Source organism: Cyprinus carpio, unplaced genomic scaffold (assembly GCF_018340385.1).
Source record: "Cyprinus carpio isolate SPL01 unplaced genomic scaffold, ASM1834038v1 S000006753, whole genome shotgun sequence".
NCBI classification, from domain to species: domain Eukaryota; kingdom Metazoa; phylum Chordata; class Actinopteri; order Cypriniformes; family Cyprinidae; genus Cyprinus; species Cyprinus carpio.
In genome coordinates, this window is record NW_024879352.1 from 135,193 (window position 1) to 146,354 (window position 11,162).

Here is an 11,162-nt window from a genome sequence, read left to right on the forward strand (position 1 = left end):
GAGATCAGGGTTGTGGTGTACTACAAGCCTCCTGAAAGGGGAACAAAATGACCTTTACTCGGGGATTATAATGTGCAGGGAGAATAATTGACAACAGACGATTAGGGATGGCCACAATACTTGGAAATAACAGCAATAATTGATTAATGAACAACAACTGCGTAGACGTTTTTGTTTTGTATTCTTATGCTTATACCATTAAAGTGCATCCAGATTGCGCCTTTAATTCATCATAATGTACGCGCCCTGAGGTGTGGATGAGAAGGAGAAATTGGACCGGGTAGGGATTTACTGTACTTTGACACAAGGTGTAAACTGAGAATTTGCTAGTAAAATTGTCACAAAAAATTTACACAAAAAACGGCTAAGTACCCCCTGGAATTAACGATGAAATTTTTGAAGTATCCCGACTGACTTGACCTCAGTTTAATGTTGCGTATGTCTCCTGTTATTTAAAGAGTATTTACGCAAAATTTGAACCTTTATAGTTATTTTTATAACGAAACTCATCTCTAATACTGGCCTCACTACTTCTGCCTTCTGGGTTTTGTTATTCTTCAAAGGGCTACTCCATCCGCCCAAAATGAAAATTGTGGGGTGTTCATTTAATCACTTACACCCCGCATTGTGGTTCAAAACCCATGTGGGACCTCACGGTTTCCAATCCCAAAATCTTTTAAATTGTGTGTAGGAAAGACGTAACAGAGCTTGTTAGCGGGTTGGAAACGAAATGGGGTGTACAGTGTAGTAATGACAAAAATTTTCATTTCTGGGGTGGAGTATTTCACACAACCATTGGTACTGAAACTGAGCTAATTTTCGACAAATAAACTTTTCAGCCCAATCGAAAAAAAAAAATACTTAAAAAAGTACACAGAAAAACACAATAATAAAGCAATTAGTAATTTTCCAATAAAGTGGACTGAATATTCAAATTCTTTACTAGTGAACAAAATTAAAAAGTAAAACTAAAAAATTCATTTTAAATGCTTTAAGTGAATTTAGGCTAGAGAGCAGTATAAATAGACAGCAGAAACATCGGGTATTAACTTTTTGAGATTTGCGCATCGTGAGCTGTGGATTAAATTCCAAATTTGAACCATAAATGGGAAAGTTTATGAGTTGTACGTGTTTACATCCTCAAGTAATTTTTAAACCATTCCAGCCAGCGAAGAACAGGCAACGGAGAACTGGTTTCAAGTACTCTCCCCCACTGCGGAGAGGCAGTTGTCAGAACGCACGCCGAACACTGAACTGAATAAATCAGACGATGTACTCTATGGCTTTAATGGAAAGCAAAGTTCCACTGAAATTTTTTTCCTTTTTTTTCTTGCTGATCGATAATAAAAACTCTCAAAAACTGTCGAATCTGACTCCGAACTGTGAGTTTTGTGATCGTCGGAACCACTTACGTTGTTGAGATGACTCGGTACAGCTAAACAGCAGATAACAATATATAGCAATATTTACTTATTATATATAGTTTCAATTTTCCATCTATACACTACGCAGTCTGTTTAGTTTGAGTTTGTTTTTGCACCCTCATTTAGAGCAGACTTTTTTGCTCACCAACCCAGCCCAATATCTCTGTTTTATGAATGGTTTGCACGGCTTGTTGGAAGAAAAATTGTGCAGCGTGTTTCGGGTTATGACAGTGCATTGTTTTTGCATTACATGTTGGGCAATGTTTATAATCACCACCCTCTCTCCGCTGACGGGTTTTGGATCATCTGAGAACTCATTACTGAAGATTACTAATTGATTTGTTCTGCTACTGCGTGCATCCAGTGATTATCGTAACAGGACCATCTACTCCATTTCATCAACTCACTGTCACCATTATACATTTGTGTGTGTGTGTGTGTCGCTATCTGCTTTGATCATTGCTAGTCCGCAGGTGAAAAGTAAGCTTGGTTTCCCTCCAGGTTAACTCTTTTAGTACACGTTTTCTGGGGCTTTAACCCTGCTCCTCTGTTTCACCGTCGCTGCTTCTCTTTTTCTCGTCTCTTCCTGCTCTTTAGTAGTTTTCATCCCGCGTTCAGTTTGTGCTTGGGTGTTACGATCCAGTGTGTGACTGCCTCGTAGCATATGTTGCTCAGACCCAATCAAATAATATATTTGTGGGTTTGCTTTGGATTGTAGAGGTATAGTGCAGGCTTTCCCACTTCAACTAGGCTTTATAAGTGGTCTCTGTTGGCTGGGGCTGGGTTGTTGTCCCATTGTAGTACCATTCTAAAAGCAGTGTATTGTTTTCAATGTCAGCCGTAGCGTTTCTTCTGGCCTGCTCGTCATGGTAACGGTGTTGCAGTCATCCCCGCTCCCGCCCTGTGAGAGCGTTTGACACAGACGGCAATCCCAGCCTGTCTCTGAAGTTCCACTTTTGCTCTGTCACAATCATCACCATTTCAGCAGCCACACCCATCAACATGATTGTGAAAACTCTCTGTATGTAACTTTCGAATTTGATTTTGGTACTTAATTCAATTCCAAGACAATCCATTACAAAATAAATTATGCTTGATCTTATAAAAAAAAAGTCAAAATAAAAAAAGCCAGTAAAAATAACACATTACATATACAACTCTCATAATTTATACTCATAATCTTTAAGCCTTTTCATCAATCATCATCATCATAAGGCCAGATAGGAACATCTACGGTCCATATTTTATTCTACATAATTGGAGTATGAGGCGTTTATCCTTTGCAGGCGCTGCAGAATCATTCATCATCATTCAGGGGTGCCGTTTTTTGTCCTTAGACTGTTGACCCTATCTGAAGGGCTTTAGCATAGCTGTGTTTGCAGTTGTGCTGAGCACAACCTTTTTTTTTGGTAGTTTGTTCGTGGCAGACTGTGCCCTGCCTATGCCCCGATTTTGCAGCAATGCACATCATGTGACACTCTTCCTCCAGTACTAGCTTTTTAAAGTACTATAAGAGTCCAGCCAACTGCAGGTACTAGGTCATTATGGTATTCTATGCTAAGTATATCTGTGCACAATTTGTTTATATATATAATATTAGTATAAATACAAATTTTTAGAAGTAAATTTATATCAAAATTCTAATAAGAAAATATAAATTTATAAATACATACAAAATTAGAAAAAAAAAAATATATATAATATTAGTATAAATACAGATGCATCACATTTTGACTTTCTCAAACTCAACGATTGGTAGTTTCACCTTCACAATATGTATAGTGGTTTTACATCAAGTTTTCATAATAAACGTGATAATTGTAAGGTTATTTTTAAGACTGTGTTTAATTCTATTTCTACTAATAATTACGACATGAAACACATACAAAAATCAACTTTGTTATTCATTTTTCATTTCAAATGTACATGTTCCGCCAAAGTTTTGCGGGCTTCATTGCGTCTTTGTGTGAGTTAGCTATATGAAACTGTTTAATGGCCTGAGAACTTGCTCTTGTCTCCCTCTTAAAAAATGCCTTTCTATTTTTCAGCTCATGTCCAGAGGTGTGTGAGCATTGGGAATAGGGTTGTGCACCGAGTGAGTAATCCTGCTTGCATTCTCCAGACTTTAGAAGGGAGTGAATATCTGCTTTGGCAAACTGCACTCGTGTTACAAACTCCAACCCTGTTAATTTAAAGGCTCAGTACACCTAGAGATAACATGTAAATCTGTCACTAGAAAAGAATAATTACTTGTTTACAGGGAAAGCGGGAGTTGATGTGGTCTGTATGGAAAGGAACATAGACAGAGCGATGTTATAAATGGATAACCCAAGCATGGGAGCACGGTGCGGCAGATGGGCCAGGGATTCGCAGGAGTTTCAGTGCAACTGAATCGTCTGGTTTTGTCAAGCTGGGTGTCGATAAGTGAAGAGTAAGTATATAGGTTATCTCATCGCAGTATATTACAGTATGTGTCAGCTTGGATGTATGTTGTGTTTTTTGAGATGCATTTATTTGACTGTAAGTGTAAGCAATATTTGTGAAGATCTCGTCTCAATTATTTTGAACGAAGCAGCTCGAGATATGTGTGTCGATTGCTGCATATAGTATGGAAGAAAATTGCTTGAGAGAGAAAAATGAGAGGGAAACTCTGCAGTGGTGGAATGCAGTACATCAGTTTTTAACCCCGCTTGGTAGAGAGTGGTTGCCATGAGCATGCTTTTCGCCGAGGGTCACCAGCGTGTCATGCTCCGACGGCTCACATGCGTGCAGAGCTGGCAAACGACGAAGCACATGCTGGAGTGTGACTAGCACTATCCGCTAGAGCTTCTATCTCGACCCGACATCTGACGAGACTCACACACGGGCGCGCTGGGTCACCACACATCACCTGTAAGAAACTCCGATCTGAAGGAGGAGCAGAGATGGGAAAACTAAGAAAGTGAGAATGTGTAGGCACCTTGCATGAGTATGGATGAAAAATGGGAAATCAGACGCTGTGGTTGGAACATTAACCTTGAAATGTGGCTTGGAAGAGAAGCATAAAAAGTCATGTTTGTTTATCCGAGGCTGGAAGGATACAGCGAGTGATTGGGAGACTAAGTTTGTGTTGCAGTGAAACATTTTTATCACGAGAGTGTTAAAAGAAAAACAATTTTCTGACTGATTAGGAATCACTCATAAAATTTTTTTACAAACCTTATGCCCTGTATTTTCTCTGCCGTGAAAAAAAGACTGATACTGTCTTATATGACACACGTTTCGATGCATGAATCCCATTGTGCCATTACATTATATATATTTATTGAAATACGTATAGTGGATTAGCACGCCCGACAGTTTGACAGTACATTAAAAATGAAGAGTGCCTGAACATGGGAATGGAATATGACACTTGGGACATGTATACATATTTCTCCTTTTGTGTTTTACAAAAGAAAACAAAGCTACCAGGTTTGGAAGGACACAAAAGGTCCCCCTGAGAGTCAAAAAGGGCCTATTGACAGTGCAGTGGCGTGCTTAAATAGGCAATTTCACAGTTGTTTATCGTCCATCTGTGACTGTTTTTTGTACTAATACAATTCAAGATATGCGCAACTGTGTGAAAATATTCTAGAAACAGGTCTGGCTATAGCGTGCAGAGCACCTAAGGGTAGTTGTGGGTGTGTGTGAGAAAGAAACCTCATTTGTTTGGTTGTGGCGAGAGAGTGGAGGAAGAATTTGTTTGTTTGTCATTTGCTCGTTATGTTTTTAACCTAGTGCTTTAGGCAGATCTGTTTGGACCGAATGGGGTGTTAACACTCTCAGCAAGAGAAGAAGTTAGAAAGATTTGGTTTTGTTAGCTGTTTCCTTCTGCTTTTTTCTCATATTATTCTTCCACTTCTTGGTCTTGTACTCTTGACGCAAACTCTGAGTCTTTATCCTGTTGTGGTGGTTGGTAGGAGTGAGAGTTTGTAGACTCTGTGTTTGATTGGCTGAAAACCGCTTTTATTTCTTCCTCAGCGTGTTATTGGCTGGGGGGGGCATTAGTTTTGTGGTGAGCTGCTCCTGATTTGCTGATGGCCCGAGCGCATGGTGACTCAGCCCGCCTCGTGATTGGCTGCAGCTGCGGCTGCCTGTTGAGCATGTGATTAAGTCGCAGTGGAAGAGAAGAAACGAGCCCCCCCATTGTGAGCCGAGAGAAGCAAAAGTAGGTCACTGGGTCAGCATGTCAGTGAAGCATGTACTGACACCACAGTTACAAAACCATTGCTCAGCCTACTGTTAACGCCACAACCGCTCTACGGGAAATGTTGGGGACTGCCTTACTTCCTTTTTCTTTGACTCTTTTGCTTTTATGCCTCAATTTTTATTCTTTTTCACCATGATGAGTTTTTTTTTCACAAACCCTCCCCCTCATTTTTTTTTCTTCTTGTATGCCTTCTTATCCTTTTTTTTCTCTGTTGTGTCGAACCCTCCTTCAAGGCTTTTCATGCCTTGCTTTTTGTCGAATCTTTTGCAAAACTGACTCCATGTCTCATTGAACTGAAAATATTTGACTCTGTCCTCCTTTTCCACTCCTCGCCTCGCTCTCTCTACACATGTGCCCTGCTCATGTTTTTTTTTCCCCTAGAATCCCCCACCTTCTATTTCAGTGTCTTTTTATGTTCTAATTCATAAAAGTCCTTTGGATTCCTGGTGTTGTGTATTTAAAAAATGTGTTGAGGATATTTATGGCACTGTATCAGAGGACTTCTCTTTCTCTACAGTTCCAGTTATTTTTCCCTTGTTGATCTGACACTGCAGTAACATTTGTGACTCATATCTGGAAAGCATGTAAATGCCAAAAATCTAAATGTGCAACATCATCAGAACATCAAAAGGAATTTCAGTTGAAATCCGTAAGGATTTTTGTGTCCCTTGTTAAACAGTCCTGAATCCTATTTTGAGTATTCCTGCCAGAAGTTGTAATCTTAAATGATCCCATTGAAATCCAAAATGATAGCCCTGGATGAACTGAAATTGCCACAGGATTCTTTTTTATTCTTAGACTCCAGGATATTGTGTAATCTTTGTAGAGTACAAACCCTACTTGTATTATTTGGGAATTGTGTCTTACCCCTGGACGGTTGAAAGAAAAATCCTGGCATATTTCCTTTTTAAATTCCTTTTGTTATTCTACGAGGATAATTTACTATATTGCTGCTCATAATACTCTAATAATAATATTTTGGAGTATGTGCTAGAAAATGTGATTTATGTTTTAATCCTGTAACAGAATTCACATTTAGATCCTTTTGTATTTGTTCAAAGCTTATTAAAAAAATACAGTATTATTATTATTATTTTAACTGTGTGTGTGTGTGTTTATCTTTAATTCCTAGAATCTTATTGTTTATTGTGTGGTTTTTATCAGATTTGTATTGTATAGGAATTTTGTTTTGTTTCTGGACAGTCACAGGAAATTGCAGGAGGAGCTGTAGATGTTTTAAAATCCTGACGGATTTCCTTTAAATCCCTTTTGATGTTTTACAGGGGTGTTTTTTATGCTTTTGGTTGCATAACAGTCCAGCGTGTGCTACAAATATCTAGATTTATTTTGAGTTTTGTTGAAATCCTTTACACTATATCTTTCAAATGTTTTTGAAAGTATCTTCACCAAGGCTGCATTTATTTGATCAAAAATACAGTTAAAACAGTAATATTGTTAAATATTATTACAATTTAAAAGAACTGTTTTCTACTTGTATACATTTTAATATGTTATTTATTCCTGTGATTTCAAAGCTGATTTTCAGCATCATTAGGTCTTTATCGGTCTTCAGTGTCACATGATTCTTCAGAAATCATTTTGTTAAAATGAAATAACAAAATCTTGTTATTATTGATGTTGAAAATGATTGTGGTATTTATTTTTTTGTGGAAACTGTGATACATTTTTTTTTCAGGATTCTTTAATTAACAGAAAGTTAAAACAGCATTAATTTGAAATAAATATTTTGTAACATTAGAAATGTCTTTTCTACTGTCACTTTTGATCAATTTAATTGATTAAAAAAAACATTTTACTGACCCCAAACTTTTGAATGGTAGTGTGGTAGTGTATATATAGTATGTATATTTAATAGAAAACAACACTGTAAAAAATAATTGTGATTTTAACAGTAAAAGACTGTAAAAATGCTACAGTAAAAACCTGCTAATATGCTACAGTAAATTAACAGTAAAATACTGTTAAAATTATGATTTTTAGAAGTGGAAAAGAAAAAGTAATTGTATAATTTATAGTGAAAAAACGTAAATTGACACTCCCAGAATTCCCTGTATGACACTTCATATTTTGTTTTTTTCATTGAAATAACTGTTTCTTCTTAATTTTTTCTTGTCATTTGTGTACATTAGGGTTTTATCATACCTCTAAGGTTGTTAAATTACTGTTTATTGCATTATTTCAGTATCATGCGTGTTACCGTGATGGTGTTTAGTGTTTGTGTGAATGACACTGTGCACCTTCTATATAGTCTGTAAAACCTAAAATGTTGCTACTATATTTTTAACGATAAAGTTCTGGCAACCACAGCTGCCAGTATTTTACCGTAAATGTCATCTATTATTTTTTTTTTTTTTTTTTTTTTTACAGTTTTATCTCCCATCTCCCATCATTTACACTTTCTTATAATAATATTCTATTATATTATTACTTCTCTTCTTGCTTCTTGTTCACATCTTTGTTGTTGCTTTCTCTTTCTTTGTCCTAAATGTTGCAGGAGTGGCTGAGTTGAATCTAAGCTGTGTCGGTATGTTGTTTATTTTCTTTATGTGTTGTCTGGGTCAGTAGTCACATGTAGTGATCAGTAGGGGTACATAGCTGATGTGCAGCGTGGCGTGACCGGAGGTTCAGACATGTGACCAAGACACTCATGGTAAAATTAAGAATGTAAAAGGAGAGATTTCCATCATTAGCACACTTGTTTTTCATCTGGTCATCACACCTCCGAGCACCATGGACCATACTGCATTACAGCCATCGTCTTGCGAATCACCTAAACTTCCTTCCAGAGGTTTCTTTGTTGTTATTCCTGCTTTATAGATGTGGTGATGCTTATATACAAACCATTCAAATGCAATTAGTGAACTTATATCTATATATCTTTATTTACATTTCTGGTAATGTAAATGTGTTTGGACGTATGTTGACAATATTTTCTGTTGATCCGGAATAGGCTGTTGGGTCACTCTCATTGGCGGTGGCAAGTTGGTGTCACTTTACTTTTACTTAAAATTGAAATAAACTTTAAATACCAATATTTCATACAATGTTTGTATCCTCTTGTTGAAAATAAATGTGTGTTAAAAGTTACATTAAAAAATGTTTTAGATACTTATTTAACTGAGATTTCATGTGTAACCAAATCTGCATGTTCCCACAGTGCATCAAAAATGTATCCTGGAAAGCAATTGCCACAATATAAAATTTTAACACAAATTATGTGGCTGTATTCTGAATATAGATTTTGTTTAACATGTAAATTTTAATAAATTTGTTTTAAAAAATGCTGGGTTTTTTTTTTCTATTTTAAGAAAAAGGTGAAATTGCAGTCAAAATAAGATTAAAAATCAAAATGTTTCTAAAGGGATAGTTCCAATTTTTTTTTTTTTTTCATACTATGGCAGTCAGTGTGGACAAGAAACTGAACTCTAGAAACTGCAAACTGTAACCCACATTCTTCAGAATGTTTTCTTTAATGTTCAACAGAAGAAAGAAACTCAAGCAAGTTTGGAACAACTTGAGGGTCAGTAAATGATGAAAGACTTTTCATTTTTGGGTCAACTGTCCCTTTAAGCTTCCATTGTACTGAATCTAACATATTAAACACCATTTAAATACAAAGCAATACGTTTGAATATTTGAAAAAAGTATTTTAACAAGATATAAAAAAATATATGATCTATTTAATTTTTTTTTCAAATTCTGCCTCTCGCCACGCCAATTGAAGAATGACCCAGTTGTGTGTGATTTTATTTGAACTCATTTGAGGTCATTTAAGTGAGTTTAGGTATGCGTGTCCGTGCTGCTTCATATGTGGATCACATAAGAAAAAAAACCTTCCAGCAGAACTGTTGCTGATAGGTCCTGCTAGCTTCTAGCATTAGGCTAATCTCCTTGCTGTAATCGTTCCTTTTTATAGACTTTTGAAATGCCCATAAAGTACAAGCTTGTAAACAAGAATGACCAACTGTTTCTGGCAGGATGATAAAGACATTAATGTGTTCTACCATTAGGCTGTATTTTATGAGTGCTAATAAGTGCAGGTGTTTTGTGACTGACTTAAGGCTTTTCTCTGCAGTATGCAAAAAACAAACAAAAAAACAGATAGCTGCATGGGAGTTTTATCAGTGTCATGTGCTGGGAGTTTTAGAGTTGTTTTCACACTAAAGAAGACCCACTGTCTGTTTGACATCAGATTTTGCGTTGTGTTGTGTTATGTTATGTTTGACATTTGTTGACACAATTTTCTGTTGATAGGTGGTGGCAAGTTAGTGTCACTTTGTTGTATTTTTCTTTTTTAATTATCTTTTTTATTTTTTTTACACTGTGCTTCATATTAAATCTTATATGTGAGGTTCATGTGAATTCTGATACAACAATCCCATAAAGCTTGGTGAGGCTTCTTTATAATTATATTTTCAAATAATATTAAAATTAAAATCAAAACACATGTTTTGATGGGTAACCATACTTCAAAAACAGTGAATCTGCCATATTCTCATTCAGAGTTTTAGCTAGTTACAGTGATTATCAACTGCTGCTTATAGTCTTAGTGATGATATAAATAAAAATATCAGAGTTTGGACCAAAATCATTTCCGCAGGGGAAATCGGATGAAATCAAACTGTGGTTCAGACCAGATAATCAAACCATGCATAGAAACCAGCCTAAATGTTAAATATTTGAGGGTATTAGCCCAAAACACAATAGACTGAATGTGAGCTGATGTCATTTGATAGTAGTGATCTTGATAAGCACACACCCTTTGACCCCAACTTTTATCACGATTGCATGCATTTTAAAGGATCAAACTGGGTCAAAGCAGCTACACTTGTTTGTGAAGTTGTGTAAATTTTTACGTAAACATCACTTTTTTTTAAGCTTTCTAATTCTTGATGAAATGAACAGGATGCTGTCATCTCTATTCAGAAGGGGCTCATTGATCATTGTAGTCTTCCTGTTGGAACATGGAAACCTAATACGAGTGAAGGCAATACCACACCACCACTGCTATATATAGATTGGCCTTTATGACACATGCACTTCCTTGGACATGTCTTACAACAGCTCACTCTTACCGCTTCTTTCCTGCTGGGTGTTTTCCCGTAGAGAGACTGTGCCTATTCTTATTTTACAAAGAGGTATGCACTCCCACATGAAGGGAGGTGATCATACATTTTAATGATGTAATAAAATGAATAAATAAATTAATAATAAAAGTATTTATTTATTTATGAACTCTCCCACATGAATGGAGATGCCCATAAATTGTATTTATTTTATAACATTTATTTATTCATTTAAGTACTCCCACTAGAAATATATGTAAAATAAATTGTTTTATTTAATTTAATTTTTTCATGCAAACACCCAAAGCACACATTTAATAGAAAACACTATAAATATATGCACATTTCTTTCTTCTGTGGAGCACAACATTTTGAAAAACAATTAAAAAATTTTAAGGGGGCAAGACTATTGTTTTGGAC